Source organism: Acomys minous (assembly GCF_964271855.1).
Source record: "Acomys minous genome assembly, chromosome: 19".
NCBI lineage: Eukaryota > Metazoa > Chordata > Mammalia > Rodentia > Muridae > Acomys > Acomys minous.
Genome location: NC_140499.1, coordinates 64,379,849 through 64,395,857, shown reverse-complemented (window position 1 = coordinate 64,395,857; position 16,009 = coordinate 64,379,849). Strand labels below are relative to the sequence as shown.

Below are 16,009 nucleotides of genomic sequence, written 5' to 3'. Positions count from 1 at the left end.
ACTTTGAGGGTTAGATGAAGACTTCCCACGAGGGACTGAGTCTTTCAAAGCCTCTCGGCTCACTTTTTTGCACATTGTTCAGCTGGGTCACCCCTTTGCTCACATCCCCCTGGGAGTTGGTACCCACCGTGTGCACTGTGGCTAACAAGGGCCATCTCAGGGCATGAGCCAGCTGCTGTGTGCTTTCTTGTAATGACTCAGGGAGATTCAGTATCCATGTTATTGCACCAGGGCTATCAACTCCCCGGAACCTCCAGAAGGGTACGCAGTGCTGTATGTTCATTATTGGTTTTTTTTTTTCTTAATTGGTAGTTTTGTAGAGTTCTGGTCTCATATAAAAAACTGAGCAAAAGTGTGGAAATTTAGTTTACGTTCCTTCTCCCTTAAATGGGCTTTGTTGTAGCAGAATTCTGTATGAGTGGGACGCATTTGTGGTGTGATGGACTGTTAGTGACACACAGGCCAAGGCGGGAAACTTCCATCAATTAGAGTTTATTTCCTTAAAGAAATTTTGTCACAGGCATCACAGCTGTAGAAGAGTTTACAAGAATTCTTCTCAATCTAATATAGCTCAGCATTAAAGCACATTGCCCAGAAAGCACAAGCCCTGTTTTGGGTTTCTAGATTAGTATAATTAACGATAATGATAACGGTGAAATTCAGTTGGATGTAGCTTGTTTTTACGTGTTTCTATGACTCACATCCTAAGACACAGACTCATCCTGGGTTTTCCTGGAGGGAACTCTAGGTGACACGGTGAACATCAAACCTCAGCTTCCCTGGATCCTTTTTATAAAGTCTGTGAATAAGTCAATGGTAACAACTTTCAGCGAACGAAATTTCAGGACAGTGGAGGAGACAAGAGATAAGTCAAATGCTACAGGATCGGTCTGCAGTTGTCTAATTCCAAAGAAAATTCACTGTGACCAGCATTCTAGACAGCCCTCCACAACACTGTGACAGACATCGAGAAGCAACATTGGACCCTGTGCACCTGTGGTCCCATTACATGTCTCTAAAATACAGGTTGTTGCTTTTTTGTAGGTGGTAGTGGATTGTTTTTTAAAGAAATTGTCATTCTGGGCATTTAGGCTGATGTCCACACTTAAAGTGGGCCTTCAGTGTGGTGAGTAGCATCCTGACAAACGTGACCCAATTACTAGGTTGTGTAGAGTCTCACTGGAAGCCTCAGCAGGCTCTTGCCCTCTTTAATTGTCCCCCTTTGTGCCCTTGGGTGTATCTCTGACCTTTGCATCACTAAAACCAGACTGTCTTGGCCACATTACTTATTTTATTCTTATTTTTGAAGCAGTTGCTTCAGTTGAAGCAGTTCTTTGGAAATGCTATGATGGCATCACCATCTATTCACAAAGGAAAAGTCTCAGAATCTGTTGACCATGTTGTTGGACATATTCTCATGAAACTACACTTGAACCAGATAAGGGAAAAGAGCACAACATAGTTTTCTCATGCTGCGGCGGAAAAGAGCCGACAAGCTTGGTGCTTTTTCATATTGCGCAACATACAGGACAAAAAGACAGAAGAGACTCAGGAGGGCTCTCACCGAGCCATCAGCAGTTACTGGAGGCTGTTGCCTTGTTCGACCTCTAGATGGCGCCACGCTGCCTGGCTGGGGCTCGCAGGGCCGACTCAGGAAAGCCTCTTCAGGCATCGCTCTCTGCTGCTTTGAGGTTTTTCTTCTCCATTCATAAGGACTCCTGTGAGGCCATTGTCCACCCAGATCACACTTTCTTGTGTGACCTGCTTGTCTCAAGGCCTTAGCACTCCAGAAATAGAAACAGAAAGGTAGGAGTTCAAAGTCACCCTGGGCTTCAGAGGACAGCGTGGACCAGAGCAGTCGTTCTCAACCTGTGGGTCTCCATTCGTTTCGAGGCAGAATATCAGATGCTGACATAATGATTCATAACAGCAGCAAAAATTATGGTTATGAAGTAGCAATGAAAATAATTTTATGGTTAGGGGGTCACCACAACATGAGGAACTGTATTAAAGGGACACAGCTTTAGGAAGGCTGAGGACCACTGGATCCAGTGACCTCCCTCAGTAAGTAAAGAAGAAAGTAAACAAATAAGAAAGTAATAGGTGTAAAGTGTCATTGAAAAATAGGTCTACTTCCAGCCCTTAGAAATGTGCAAAAGTTCACATCCTGCTCAAGACAAGATAATTTGAAGTTAATTAATTACTTCTCCAAAATAGAAATAACTGAATGCTCAGGAGTTGTTGCCTATAGGAAGAGGGCGTCATCTAGGGTAGCTGGGCAAGTTGTGTGGAAACAACAAGGCAATGTCAGCTGGACTGTGTGTGTGTGTGTGTGTGTGTGTGTGTGTGTGTGTGTGTGTGTGTGTGTGTTGGACTTAAATTCTATCACAATTTAATAATAAAATAATTTCCTTTTTGCTTCTTTTTGTTTTACCTGCACGCTTTCTTGATTTTGTTTTACATGCAAGTGTTAGAAATAATCCTCCTTGGACACACTCTTCCAGACCCACTTAGGGGTGTGGTATGTGAACATCCTAGACATATCTCAGTCCGATCCCACTGACGGACAAGATTCGGTTCCTCAATACCTCATACCTGGCATCCTCCGCTGGTGAGTTCTGGCTTCTTCAAACACAGGACTTTCGCGCGTACCCTGCCGGGCTCTGAAAGCGAGGCTGCTCTGTTTTCCCTGGGGAGCAGAACGTAATCTGGCAGATACGGAAGAGGAGGCTTAAGGATGTTTCCCCTTCTATGCAGTGAGTCTTACAATGCCCGACATCGCTGTCCCTCTCCAGCTCTTCGTGTCTGTGAAGACTCCCCACGCCTAGAAGACACTGAGACACCTTCAGTGATTCAGGCGGCTCAGAAACCCCAGCCCAGCCCTCCTCGCGTCTGACTCCAAAGCTCTCATTCCAAAGCGCTGTCCACCTGGCACCTGAACTATTCATCCCTTTGGTTCCCTACCTAAACTTCCTGCAGGTCGCTGAAAAGCGTCAGCTGCGTCTCCTCACCAGGTGGGTTAGGCTCACTGTAGTTAGGCCCCTACGTCCTCACACCGGTCATTTGAAAGTCTGCATGGTGGTCACTTCCAGGCGCCTCATATGCAGGAAAGATGGTTAACTGGTGATCCCTGCCCTCCCTCGACCTACTGAAGAATTGTGTGGGGAACTGAGGCCATCTGGGCCCAAAACCTGGGCTTTTCCTGTAAGATTTCTCATTTGCACATCAAACCTTCGAGACCCTCTCCTTCCTGCGTGGAAGGATACGCCACGAGAGAAAGAGGGGCCAAGCACAGGAAATCAGCACAAGACCTTTCATTTATTATTTATTTACTTATTTATTTTTGCAGTTTCCTACGTCTGTGTTCACGATATACACAGAGCCCCGAGTCACCGCGCTCCTGTTTGAGCAGTCAGCACTAAGGCTTATTGAGAAATTGCCAAGATGGAGACAGGCAGTGAAGAAACATCTGTAGGCTTCAACCTTTTCCAAACCTACTCTATTTGGGCTTCTTTAACACTTACACCTCCCTTCCAACCCACCCTCCCTAGACAGGAGGGAAAGGAGGTTAATGGGAACAGGAGAAGTAGACCTTCTTAGATGCAGTGCCTTGGAGCAATTCTACTCTTTGTAGTCAGGATTTCAGCAGACCCGTTAAACAGCAAACTAGCAATTCATCAAAGATGAACGCAACCGCGGCAACCAGAATCCGGAGCAGCAGCCAGAACCTGGAACCTCAAAGCATTCTCCAGTGTGTTTCTCTCTAGGAGTGTCTCAAAGCAGAGAGATTAACAGGCAAACAGTAGGAAACTATGCCAAGACAAAACAAACGAACAAACAAAAACCCAAAACCTCTTGTTTTAGGGCTCAGAGTCTGTACTAGGATGTTCGTCAGTTAGCAGAGACCATGCCCCGCCCCCGCAAGAGGCAGTGCCTCTTCTAGTGGACAAAACACCCTGTGTCCCTCTCACAAGTCTGTTTCACATCCCACACTTGGGATTAAAACAAAAACATGTGTACCTCCACCACAAGCGTGCTTTATCCATAATATCTCATTGGTTGGTCTAGATTACTATTTTTTTCCATATACCTTTTAAAATTAATTCTTTGAGAATTTCACTCATGCACACAGTGAGAACACGCAAAGGCCACCCGAGGCCCATTGAAGCTTTTGATTGATTACTATCGGGTGATTACTACCACTGGGTTCATGTTCCCGTAACCCCTTACTTACAGATGTGTGTGCTACACTGTGTATAGATATTATATTAATTTTTCTTAGTTCAAAGGAGCAATTTTTATCCCACATGAAAATTGCATAAAAAACACAGACTGTCCCCCTTCAAGAATTTCTTTTGTTAATAGCGTCTATGTCAGTGTGCTCCTGTGTTAAAGCTGTTGAGTTTGCAGCAGCACTTTTCCTAGTCTTCACAACGGCCAGACAAAAATGGAACCAGTACAGCAACATGTAGATATTAGGTAGCTTACTGCCAAGTCCAGGCCTTTTCCAGGTTCCCTCAACTTTTTTACAGCTGTTTAAATGCCTTGGCCATGACGTTGTCTTTCCCCCGACTCACTGTAAATGCCCCCCATGTCCCACTGTCTACCCTGGCAGCAACACTGCCTATGCTTCTGTAGAAAGGAGCCAAACAACCTACCGGGTCCTAAGATCTCATCAGGCATTTGTGCGGGAGCGCCGGGAAGGCGCCGTGTGCAGAAGCCAGAGATCCACACGCTTCAGCCCCATGGCTTCCCCACTGACTTCCATTTTGAGGTCCTAGAGATCTTCGAGGCATGAGAGGTGATGAACTCCAGTGCCTTCATCTTCAGCTGCTCTGCACTGTGGAGGTCAGCGTGGATGCGAGTGTGTGTGCAGGACCAAGCGGTCCCTGCAAGGTACGTTCTTTCACCAATGGGGCGCGTCTCCCAGGCAGGGCTTGGGATGAGCAGTCGGTGGCTTGGCTTATTGAGGAGTGGCCGAGATGAAGGCAGAGAGTGAATACATTCTACACATGGTGTTTGAGTCTCCCTCCTCTGGTTATGACTTGGAACCTTTGAAACAATATATTTTCAATAGTATTTGGGAAATTTTACAAATAAACGCAGCTGACTCTGATCCTGTTCATTCGCCCACCCTTTACCAATGTGAGCGTCAGGACGTTCTCCAGTTTTTAATAAGCCACCGGGCTCAGTTTGTGCTCTGTACCTACTTACTGATGGGCGATGTGGAAGGTGTGTGTTGGACCCACCAGCCACTACAGCTGTAAGAGCACTGACCCTCCTTCCCCCAAGCCATCACCTTGGCAGTTAGTCCTTTTTTTATTTGAGTGCGTATGTTTTTAGTGCAGGCAGGTCTGTGTACCAGGACCATATGGTTCCCTCAGGAGCCAGAAGAATCTATTGGATCTCCTGGAATTGGAGTTACTGTTAGCATACTGCCCCAGTCTGCCTAGCAACCAATGATGTCATCACCTACCTGCTACTAGGCATGCCCCTGCCCAGGAGTATATAAAAGGACAAACCCACCTTACCTGTTTCTCTTGGTCTCTTTCCTCTTTCTTATCTCTTCCTCTGTCTGTGTGTCTGTCTATCTGTCTCTGTCTCTGTCTCTGTCTGTGTGTCTGTCTCTCTGTCTCTGTCTGTGTGTCTGTCTCTCTGTCTGTGTGTCTGTCTCTTTGTCTCTGTCTCTCTGTCTCTGTCTGTATGTCTGTCTCTCTGTCTCTGTCTCTGTCTGTGTGTCTGTCTCTCTGTCTGTATGTCTGTCTCTCTGTCTCTGTATGTCTGTCTCTCTGTCTCTGTGTCTGTCTCTCTCTCTCTTTCTTATGCCTCCCTTTCCTCCCCCGCCCCCCATGCTCATATAATAAACTCCATATCCTCTGACTAACACGATCAGTTCCAGCCCAGGCCTTCATTTTAGGGTATTGTCAGCAGCCTGCCGTTTTGGTAACAGCTTTTTGACCTAACAATTACCACTACTACCATCTTCCCAAAATTATCTCTCTACAAGTCCTGTAGATTGTGTTGTGCTTAAATAGCATCTTTTATTTTCTTAATACAAAGCCCTTGTAGGAACAATTCTAATCCAATACAAAAACAGAACAGACAGCAGCACAGCTCTCCTCACATAGTTTCTTCCCCTAGTGGCGTCCGTCGTGCTTGTGTCCCTGCGGTATGACTTGCATGTCAGGGTTGGCCTTTAACCATCCTCCACCACGGCCTTGCTTTAGAGTTCCGTCCTCGAAAGATGCATAACGCTGTGTCTCTGAAAGAGTTAGGATGCTGCAGCTGTGTTTCTAAGAGAGTTGAAGGTTAGGGCTCTACACGGCCTTCAGTAAGGCCCGTTGCCTAGGAACGCCTTGTCCTATCCCTACTGCCAGAAGGAGGAAGAGGAGCGGGAGGAGGAAAGACAAATTATGTCACATGCTGTGGACCCTCATTTATTTCTGCTACTGATAACTCAAGACAAGGATTTACTGAGTTCTCTCGGAGGAGATTCTAAGGAACACAAATGTACCACGACTGCCTTTTCACTTGGCAGTGCCTTATAACATCACTCAAAACACGCGGATGACACCAAAGCTGAGTGAAAGAAGTTCAGGAGTAGTTGGGGATACGTAGAGGGGAAGCCAAACACCACAAGACAGATTTGCTGTTGTCCAGTTCAGTGAAGAGTTCATCGTGACTGAAGCGTGCTCTACGCAGTGCTGCATGACCTCATCGATACAGAAAGGTGACAATAGTGTCCTGTGCGTCTGTGTGCTCATTAGCCATCTGGCCATCAAGAGCCACGGATTTCTCTGAGAAGCTGCGACTCGGGGTTTCTACGATGGCCTTTTGCATGGGGGAAGGTAGGCTTTCCACATGGCGCCATGCCTCCTCAGCACATTCCCAGCTTCCCAGCTCTTGCAGAGCTGCATGAGAAGCAACAGCAGATTTTTACAGCCCCTTTTGTGTGTTTGTGTGGGACTCAGTCATTTCAAGCCTTGAGCCCAGGCTGCCTTAGTCCTACCATCTCATTTCTTTTTAAAATGGGTGGCATCCATTGCTTTTGAAATTCTGCCAGAGAATCATTCTCTAGATACAAAGCAAAAGTCACAGAACTTGCTGACAACATTCATAAGTATGTTCTGACCAAAGCCCAGCCCAGAAGCACAGGAGTCACTAGTTTACAGTGGTTTCTAGGGGGCTCACATGGAGCCCTCAGTAGTGTCCTGGAGGCTGTCCACTTTGTGACCTCTGGAGGACACCACTTCCCTTGGCTTGGTCTCCTAGGCCACAATTGTGAAAGTATCTTAGATGTGGGTCCTTTCTATGTTTCTTTTTGTTTTGGTTTTGGTTTAGCTTTTCCCTCAGAGTCTTTGGGATCCCTGTGATGCTATTGCCCCTACACAAGATGATCTTATCTCAAGGCCTCGGCACTCCAGACGTGCTGACGGGAAGACTGGGGCTTCAAGCTCAACTTCGACTTCATAATGAGTTTGAGGTCAGCCTGGCCTACTTGAGGCCCTGCCTAAAAACAAACAAACAAACAGACAACTACATAAGTGAATGGATAAAAAAAAAGTTAGAAATCTGTGTACGACATTTTTGGGCTACTTTAATGGGTTCCTATATTTGCCATCCTCCTCCCCCCCAATCTCTTTTAGCATTCCAACACTAGGTAGGTAAGAGATAAAGTTAGAGGGGGTCTTAGACCTCTTTAGACTACTTCTTGCCAATTAGAAGCATCAAGTTCTTTGGGGGCAGGGTTGGTCTCCACTGTCAGGATAATCAATTTCTTCTTGTTGTCTCTTTACATACAGCCAGTTGACAAACTGCAACAAACCACAGCCACCAGCAACCAGCCAGCAACAGCAAGCCTGCCTCTTAGGGCTCTAGCAAGTTCCCAGAATTCCAAATGTCACCTACGTGCAGAAACTATCTGCAGCTCGTAAAACCGTGTCCCTCCTACAGCCTGAGACAAATTATAGTCAGCAGCTGTAGACAATCTGAAGCAGCCCCATCCCATATCTGAGATTAAAATAAAAAACATATTCACATAACATCACTTTTTTTTTTAAAGAAACCAACATTCTCACTACATAAATATATATAGAAAAAAACCTATCACAATAAGCAGACATTAACAAAGTAGGCTTAGACATGTTTCAGATACTAAGATCTCTTTGGGGCCTGGCCCTTCATATTACAGGTGTACCTAAAATAAATTATCTAGTGTTTTGTTTTCTTCTCTTTTCCCCTCAAACAGTAATTCTTTATCATTTCAAATGGAAAAAAGTTAATGTTGGGGCTGGAAATATAGATCTATGGTTATGAGTACTGGCTGTTCTTCCAGAGACCCTGAGTTTAATTCCCAGCACTTATGTGTGGGCTCATAACCATCTATAGGGCTAGTTTCATAGGATCCCAGGCCATTTTTGTCCTACATGGGCCTGATGTAAGACATGAATCTAACTGATGTCCAAGCAACTGGGCATGGAAGCCCACGCCTTTAATCCCAGCACTCAGGAGGCAGAGACAGGTGAATCTCTGTGAGTTTGAGGCCATCCTGGTCTACAAAATGAGTCCAGGATAGCTAAGGCTACACAGAGAAACCCTGTCTCAAAAAAAGAAAAAAGAAAAAGAAAATCAAAACAAACAAACTGATGTCCAAGCAAGCAAACACATATACATAAAAATAAATTGCAAAAAAAAAGTTACATTAAAATAGAAAAAATAATATTTTGAGCTTCTTACCTGCAGAAAGAAGAGCTAGTCAAGTCTAAAACCTAAAAGGGCTACACCAAGGCAATCTGTTCTGAAAACTTTATTTCACATAATAATAACAATAATAATAATAATAATAATAATAATAATAATAATAATAATAATAATAAAAAATACTCTTTTGGGTTTATTTATTTATTCATTCATTTTAGTAAAATTGTTGTGAACCAATAAAAAGTAACAGACAAAGCCAAAAATAGCCAGGAAGATCTATCTTGTTTTACAAAATGAATGTGACATGGCACAAACCCAGCTACCAAGCATGCAATGTCAGGTCTGTAGCCCTAACCAAAAGGGAAGCTTGGCTGTTCCTTGTTGTCTGAGGTTCAAACCCTATGCCTACATGCTCACTTGGAAACAGGTAGAGGACAAAGGGACTGAGTGGGAGGAGTAGATACCAGGCCATTAACCTGTTTGAGGGAAAGACTGAATTCTCAAAAAAGGGAGGGAAGAAAAATAAATCCAAGATGGCGGCAAAACCCTTCACGCCCCCCCCCCCCCGCCCCCGACATCTAAAACCAGAACCACGGTTCTTGTGAAGGCAGCATGAATTGTGGGTAAACTGAAATTTCCAGTGTTGAACAACGAAAAGAAGGAGAGAGCAGCAGCTCGGTGGGAAACCAAGCAGGCTTTGTGCGGTGGGCAGCAGGGACAGAGGTGGGGGCCCTTGGAGCTGATGCAGGCTGCTCAGATTACGTGCATTGTCATCAAGGTAGGGGACCATGAGGTACGGAGAAGGGGAGTAAGGGGTTTCCTGACAAACCTGCATGATAAGCCGGGCGTAGTGGCGCACGCCTTTAACCCCGGAAGCAGAGGCAGGAGGATCTCTGTAAGTTCAAGACCAGCCTGGTCTACAAAGCAAGTCCAGGACAGCCAAGATTACACAGAGAAACCCTGTCTTGAAAAACCAAAAAGAAGGAGGAGGAGGAAGAGGAAGAGGAGGAGAAAGAGGAGGAGGAGGAGGAGAAACCCACAGGATGAAGTTCTGAGGAATGTTGAGTTTCGTTTTCGGTTGAACTGATGAATCCTGCCGTGCTATTTTGCCTCATGTTGGGCCCAATGTAACCTAGGCAGTTGGCCTTGGACTAAGACCTCTGAAAGTGTGAGTGAAAACAAACCCTGGCTCTTCCAAGTCGTGTTTCTCAGGCATATTGCCACAGTTACAAAAAACGCTAAGAACCACGGGAGTTTCGTGGGCTACAACCACTCTGCCAGCAGGCTGTGCTGCTGTCTGGCCTCCTGAAAGCTTCCCAGGAGAATCCTCTCCTTTCCTGCCTCTTTCTCTCATCTTTCTCAGCTTCTTTTCTTGTTCTGCCTTCTTTTCCATGGTTACTCTTTGAGGCGGGCTCTCACTCCGTAGGTGACTCTCCTGCCTCGCCCTTTGGAGTGCTGGCCCAACAGGGATGCACCACCACGTCAGGATTGGACTTTGGTCTCTTCACCTTTGCAGCTCTGAGAGGCCAGTCACACACGCCCCTTAGCTTCGCGTCTCCTCCATCCCCAAGCCGTCCCTGTGGACTTCTCTGGGCCTTTGTTCTCCTCCTCCCTCTTCTGGGAACTGTAGTGACTGTATCAGGCCATAAAAATCTTCTGATTAATCTTAATCTCATCCTTAACTCCATTCTGCCATGTAATCTAACATATTTATAGGCTCTGGGTTTAGGATGTGCCATTATTATGACTACTGTATTAAGCACCAACATTGTTTACATTTTCTTCCTTCCTTCCTTCCTTCCTTCCTTCCTTCCTTCCTTCCTTTCTCTTTCCTTTCTCTGTTTTCTCTCTTCCCCACCCCCCCACCCCCTTATTGATATTTCAGGATGGGCTTTGAGGCTTTCGGAGAATAGAGTCTTCAAAGCCTGTGTTTTCTCAATGATGTAGTGATTGCAAGCTGATATGCTGTGAAGACAACCGGCTTCCTGTGTTTGGTGAAGCCCCCGAGAGAGTCAAAACTCAAGACGCCACACCCTTCCAGGAGCCAACTTCAGCTTGGCAGTTTAGTGGGCTGCCCAGGTCTCCTCGCAGGCAGAGAGAACCCCATGACTCCGTTTTCCTGACCCTGATGAAGCAGAGAGGACCCCATCATTCCCAGTGCACCCCATTTTTTTCCTGACCCTGATGAGCCATTGGTCCAAGATGGACATAAATGGCACCTGTCCCCACAGACACGGTGTCTTCTTAAGTCCTCCTTCAGTGTCAGGCTGCCCCTCCCCAGACAAACACGGCAGGTCATGGACTACTGCTTTCTCCTGACTAGTCTTCTCAGTTTGAATATCTTACAGGTGTGTGTGTGTGTGTGTGTGTGTGTGTGTGTGTGTGTGTGTGTGTAGAGATAGGGGAGTCAGTTCTCTTCTTCTAACGTTCCAATAAGTGAATTCTGGGCATGGAACCCAGGTCATCAAGCTTGGTGACAAGTACCCTCACCCCGCGAGTCATCGTGCCAGTCCATGAATTTTTGTTTGTTTGTTTGTTTGTTTTTGAGACAGGGTTTCTCTGTGTAGCCCTGGCTGTCCTGGACTCACTCTGTAGACCAGGCTGGCCTCGAACTCACAGCAATCCACCTGCCTCTGCCTCCTGAGTGCAGGGATTAAACCATGAATTTTTTTTTAATGTAGATTCTGTGTATCTTTTCATCACTTATAGCACAAAGTCTGCTCTCATAGCAAGTACTTTCCACGTAGCATTTGCTCTCCTGAAACAAAAGTCACACATAATGTTACATTCATAGATATGTCAGGAAACCAACCGTCATGTAAAGGGTAAGTAAAGGGATGATCACTTATAATAAAATATTATAGTAAAATTAGTTCCACCTTGGAATTGTTTAAGCATTAAGATATTGGAAGACATACTGATCAAGTAGAAGTCTCCCAATATATACAGATCTGCTGTCATTGTAGTTGCTATTAACACTAGCTAATGCCATAAGCTCTGCTTATAACCCAAACTTGTTAGTATCTAATTATGACAGGAACAACTGGCAGGGATGCCGCAAACAATGTGAAGCTCAGCTTTCTCTGTAGCTTATTTACCTTGTGGGTGCATTCCTGGTCATTGAAGTAATATTCAAGCTATTAGCATATGCTTTGGGGGCTTGGTGGTGTGGCTCAGTGTAAGAGTGTCTAGCTTGCATGAGGTCCTGGGCTTTGATGTTTATCATTAAAAACAAAATGAATGGGTTTATATGCAAAGTGGAATTCTGCTCCTGGCTTAGGGAGCCATAAGCACTGTTTTTACTTACATGAAAGCTAGGAGGACTTACAGAGAACATGGATTGGTTCCTCGTCGCACTGACCTCACTGCAGTGTGCAACCTTAACTTGATCCAGGACATGTTGTCAGTGTCTGTCAATCATTTTTCAAAATTCAAAATGGAGACTTATAAATTTTGCAGACTCCTTCTAGAAGTGACTTAATCCCTGATGAGAATCACTGATCAATGATATCGGGGTTGGCCCTGAGACAGATAGTAATAAACTTGACATGTCTTCAATGGTCCTCAACTCTTCTAAATATTTAATCTATTTAAACTCAATGAAACCTTTAATAACCCTACAATGTGAAATCTATTATTAGCCCCAGTTTTGAAATAGGGTAAAGATTAAAGCTTACCAAAATTAAGTAATTTACCTTAAACAATGGCTAATAAAAAAAGAAAAAGAAACTTAGAGTTGGTATTGCCCCTTACAGGATATAGACCTTGGGAGAGTGGGTCCTGCACTTTGCCTGGGCAGCATAATACAGCTAACCCTGGTAGTGAAGGCTTGGGTGAACAGGGCCCCCGAGGGCATGAGGGCTGGAGAGCTGGTCCTGCCCCCTGCTGGCTATAGAATTGGGTGAGCTAGCCAGGCCAGTGCTGAAGAGCTCACCGTGGTGGTGTGGGTGCAGGAAAGGGGGCAGGCTGATCAACTCAGCTACCAGGCAGGCCCAGATCCAGGGCTTTGAGTTGGCCCACCCCAACATCTATCCCATCTACGGTCTGCTAAAGCCCATGAAGAAGCTGGTCCTGCAGATCCAAACCTGCAGGACCTCCATGGCACAGGGCGACAACAGGACATCTGAGAGGAGTCCTGGTGAGGATCCAGGACTGATGGTGCAGCAGAAGGCAGAGGCCTCGAACCAGACCAATGGGCTCATTGCAACGGACCTTTGCAAGTCAAGATGTGTGGACAAAAGGGTGTACTACATGACACGGTGATGCACTACAGTTCTGCTTTTATTTCTTTTGTGGAGGGGTTGCAAGGGCAAAGGGTGGCTATGAGGGCACAGGGAGATGAGTGGGATTGGGGTACATGATGCGAAATTCACAAAGAATCAATAAAAAGTATTTTTTTTTAACTTACGTGTAGTCCGTTTTGTGCCAAACAGCGAGCAGCCACGGGACTTGATTTTTTCTGGTGCTAGATAGTCAGTCCTGAATCAGTTCCCCTCAGGTACCTCATGGTTTTGTTTACAATTACCGAACATGGTCTATTGACTTCTTCTCCAGTTGCCTGCTCCCCCTCTCTCACATTACATTTTTCACCTCTGGCTCACTGGAAGAAATGGTGAAAGAGTCAGGGCCAACCACTTGAAAGAGTGTGTGTGTGTGTGTGTGTGTGTGTGTGTGTGTGTGTGTGTTTTATTTTCACCACTGATGTGGTAACTTGGCTACAGTTGTTTGGTAACTACATACAGCTGTGAGTAAACTCTGACAGTCGAGGGTTTGGCCCTGCCAAATGACTGTAGAGGCTTCCATACTCCCTTCCAGCAACTTTTTCTCTAGTATAACAGGAAACAAAGCTCCAGCCACTTCAGATTTTGTTGTTTCTCCTTGTGTGTCCCTTGTGCTCAGCGTCTTTCTTCGCACCCCTTTCCTAATTTTGCAAGCCAAGCAGTCAAACCCATGGCACAGAATTGCTTCACAGTTGTCTATATTTCTTTCTTTCTTTCTTTCTTTCTTTCTTTCTTTCTTTCTTTCTTTCTACGTTTATGTATCGTATCTAGTACTACTATCCTTTCATGGAGGGTAACAATCAAATCATGACCAACACCTCTGGTCTCTCCTCCTCTTAAAGAGCCACAGTCTCCCTGTGACAGCCTCATCCAAACAGTCTTATTTATTCCCATCTTCCTCCCACAAGCCTGTCTGCAAATGCCACCAACATTGTGCCCATTTACCCACTTTTATTTATTTATTTATTTATTTATTTATTTATTTATTTATTTATTATGTATAAGGAGCATCAGATCCCATTATAGATGGTTGTGAGCCACCATGTGGTTGCTGGGACTTGAACTCAGGACCTCTGGAAGAGCAGCCAGTGCTCTTAACCCCTGAGCCATTTCTCCAGCCCCATTTACCCACTTTCAATGCATGTTTCAAAGGGCCATGGAAACTGGGTCAACAGACTCTCTAGACAAAGAGCGGGTGAGTCTTTGAACCCTTCCTCATAGCACAGTGCTGCCCAGAGACACACACTGCTGCCATGTTCTTCCTGTGTGACTGTCTCTCACTTGACCATACAAAAAATGAGAATGAGTGTGTTCAGCAGCCTGGGTCATGGCCATGCAGGACAGGCAGTGGCACAGACTGAGCACTAAATGCCGTGAGTGTTCCATAGTCACCTGTGAAGATCAGGAGCCAATGCACAGGGTAGGATCAGTGACTAGAGTGTGGATTTGTAGCCTTTACATGTGTGGTAGTCCATGTAGTCATGTGTGTGGTCAGCCTTTAAAATGGAGATATTTCATGTAGCAACCTGTATTTGTGACTTCTCTTTAAAACATGGGAAGGTTGGGCAGCTCACAGCGGTTACAGATTTTTTTTTTTATGTAGCTGTTTGTTTCTCTCTTAACTGGGAAATCATACAAATAACTGAAACTCTTTTATATGTGCTTAAAAATAAGCTTCACAGGCTGGAGAGATGGCTCAGAGGTTAAGAGCACTGGCTGCTCCTCCTGAGGTCCTGAGTTCAATTCCCAGCCACCACATGGTGGCTCACAACCATCTATAATGTGATCCGATGCCCTCTTCTGCCATGGAGGTGTATATGTAGACAAAGCACTGTATACATAATAAATAAATAAATAAATCTTAAAAAAAAAAATAAGCTTCACAACATAATCCTGAGCAGTGGAAAGTCTATTCTTAACCCTCTACATTATCCTGACTCCATCCTTGCCACAATCCCCTCGTTACTTTCTTTTTAGTTCTTTCCTTGCACCAGCTGAATCTTCTTCACCTCTCCTGCACCTCCGCCTGTGGCTTGATCCCTATTTCCTCTTCTAGCTCCTCCTCCTCTGGCTGGCAGGAAGCCAGCCCTGTTCTCTCCCCTGCTCAGCAACTGGCTGTAAACTGCTTTATTAGCATAAAAGGGGGGCATTTGGGGAACATAGTTTATACAACATTGAGACACGTGATTCTCAGAACAAGGCTTGCAACCAGATATGGGAGATACAGAAATCAGCATTTGAATTACACAATAACCTTATGCCTACACATGACGGCAAAATACCCATACACATAAAAAAAATAAATTTTAAAAAAGATTTTTAAAAAATGGGGAATCTTGAAAATCTCCTACCCTCTTTCCTACATGACAGCTATAGACTAGAACTTAGTAAAGATTTTTCTCAAGGGAAGTCTTTCTTAAAATTCTTGGAATGTATTCATGGAGTTAGCCATCGCCTGGCACATGAGAAACTTTCCCTAAGGCCTGGATGTGACAACAGCAATAGCCAATGCGTGTCAAGTTCTTATCTTCAGAAGGGTCTGAGAAAAGCAAAGCCCCAGTAGCTAGAAATTAGTGACTACACTGCCCAGAACTCCTGGAGCTGAACTGGAGTGTCATCAGTCTGACTGATTTTAGTAGCTTCAGGCACACTCACCAGAAGCCTTCCAAGCTATTGGATAAGAATGTAAGCCCATGCCTGCTGCGGAGGCACAAAGCCGGAGACATGGAAGGACATGCCCAACTAGGAGACGGGCCCTGTCCAGTCAGGATGTCTATGGCTCGTCTCTGAAAGGCCTCATTTCAACAAACAACCCCCCCCCCAGGGTCTTTCACTAAATCCTATTGGGGAAAGAGAAGGCTGGGAATGCATGAACTTTTCAAATTTACTCTAGAAGTGAGTCACGTAAGGCTGTGTGTGACTGGCCTCCCCCGCCTTTGCGTGACCTGTGTGAGACGTGAGAGGAAACAAGTCCGTTTGGGGGACCTTGCTCCCTCATTTCACAGACCTCTTCAAATGAATGTGCAGCT

The 16,009-nt window shown here is 45.3% G+C and overlaps 1 protein-coding gene and 1 long non-coding RNA gene across 5 annotated transcripts in view; both read right to left on the bottom strand.

The window, feature by feature from the left end:
• LOC311590337 (speckle-type POZ protein-like) overlaps positions 1-16,009 on the bottom strand; it is a 399,822-nt gene that overhangs the window by 358,656 nt on the left and 25,157 nt on the right. The window lies entirely within an intron of this gene.
• On the bottom strand, positions 3,355-5,419 carry LOC311590177. Its single transcript, XR_014776795.1, has 3 exons — positions 5,300-5,419; positions 4,659-5,052; positions 3,355-3,773 (listed from the first exon to the last, which is right to left on the bottom strand). It is a non-coding gene; the product is annotated as an uncharacterized lncRNA (long non-coding RNA).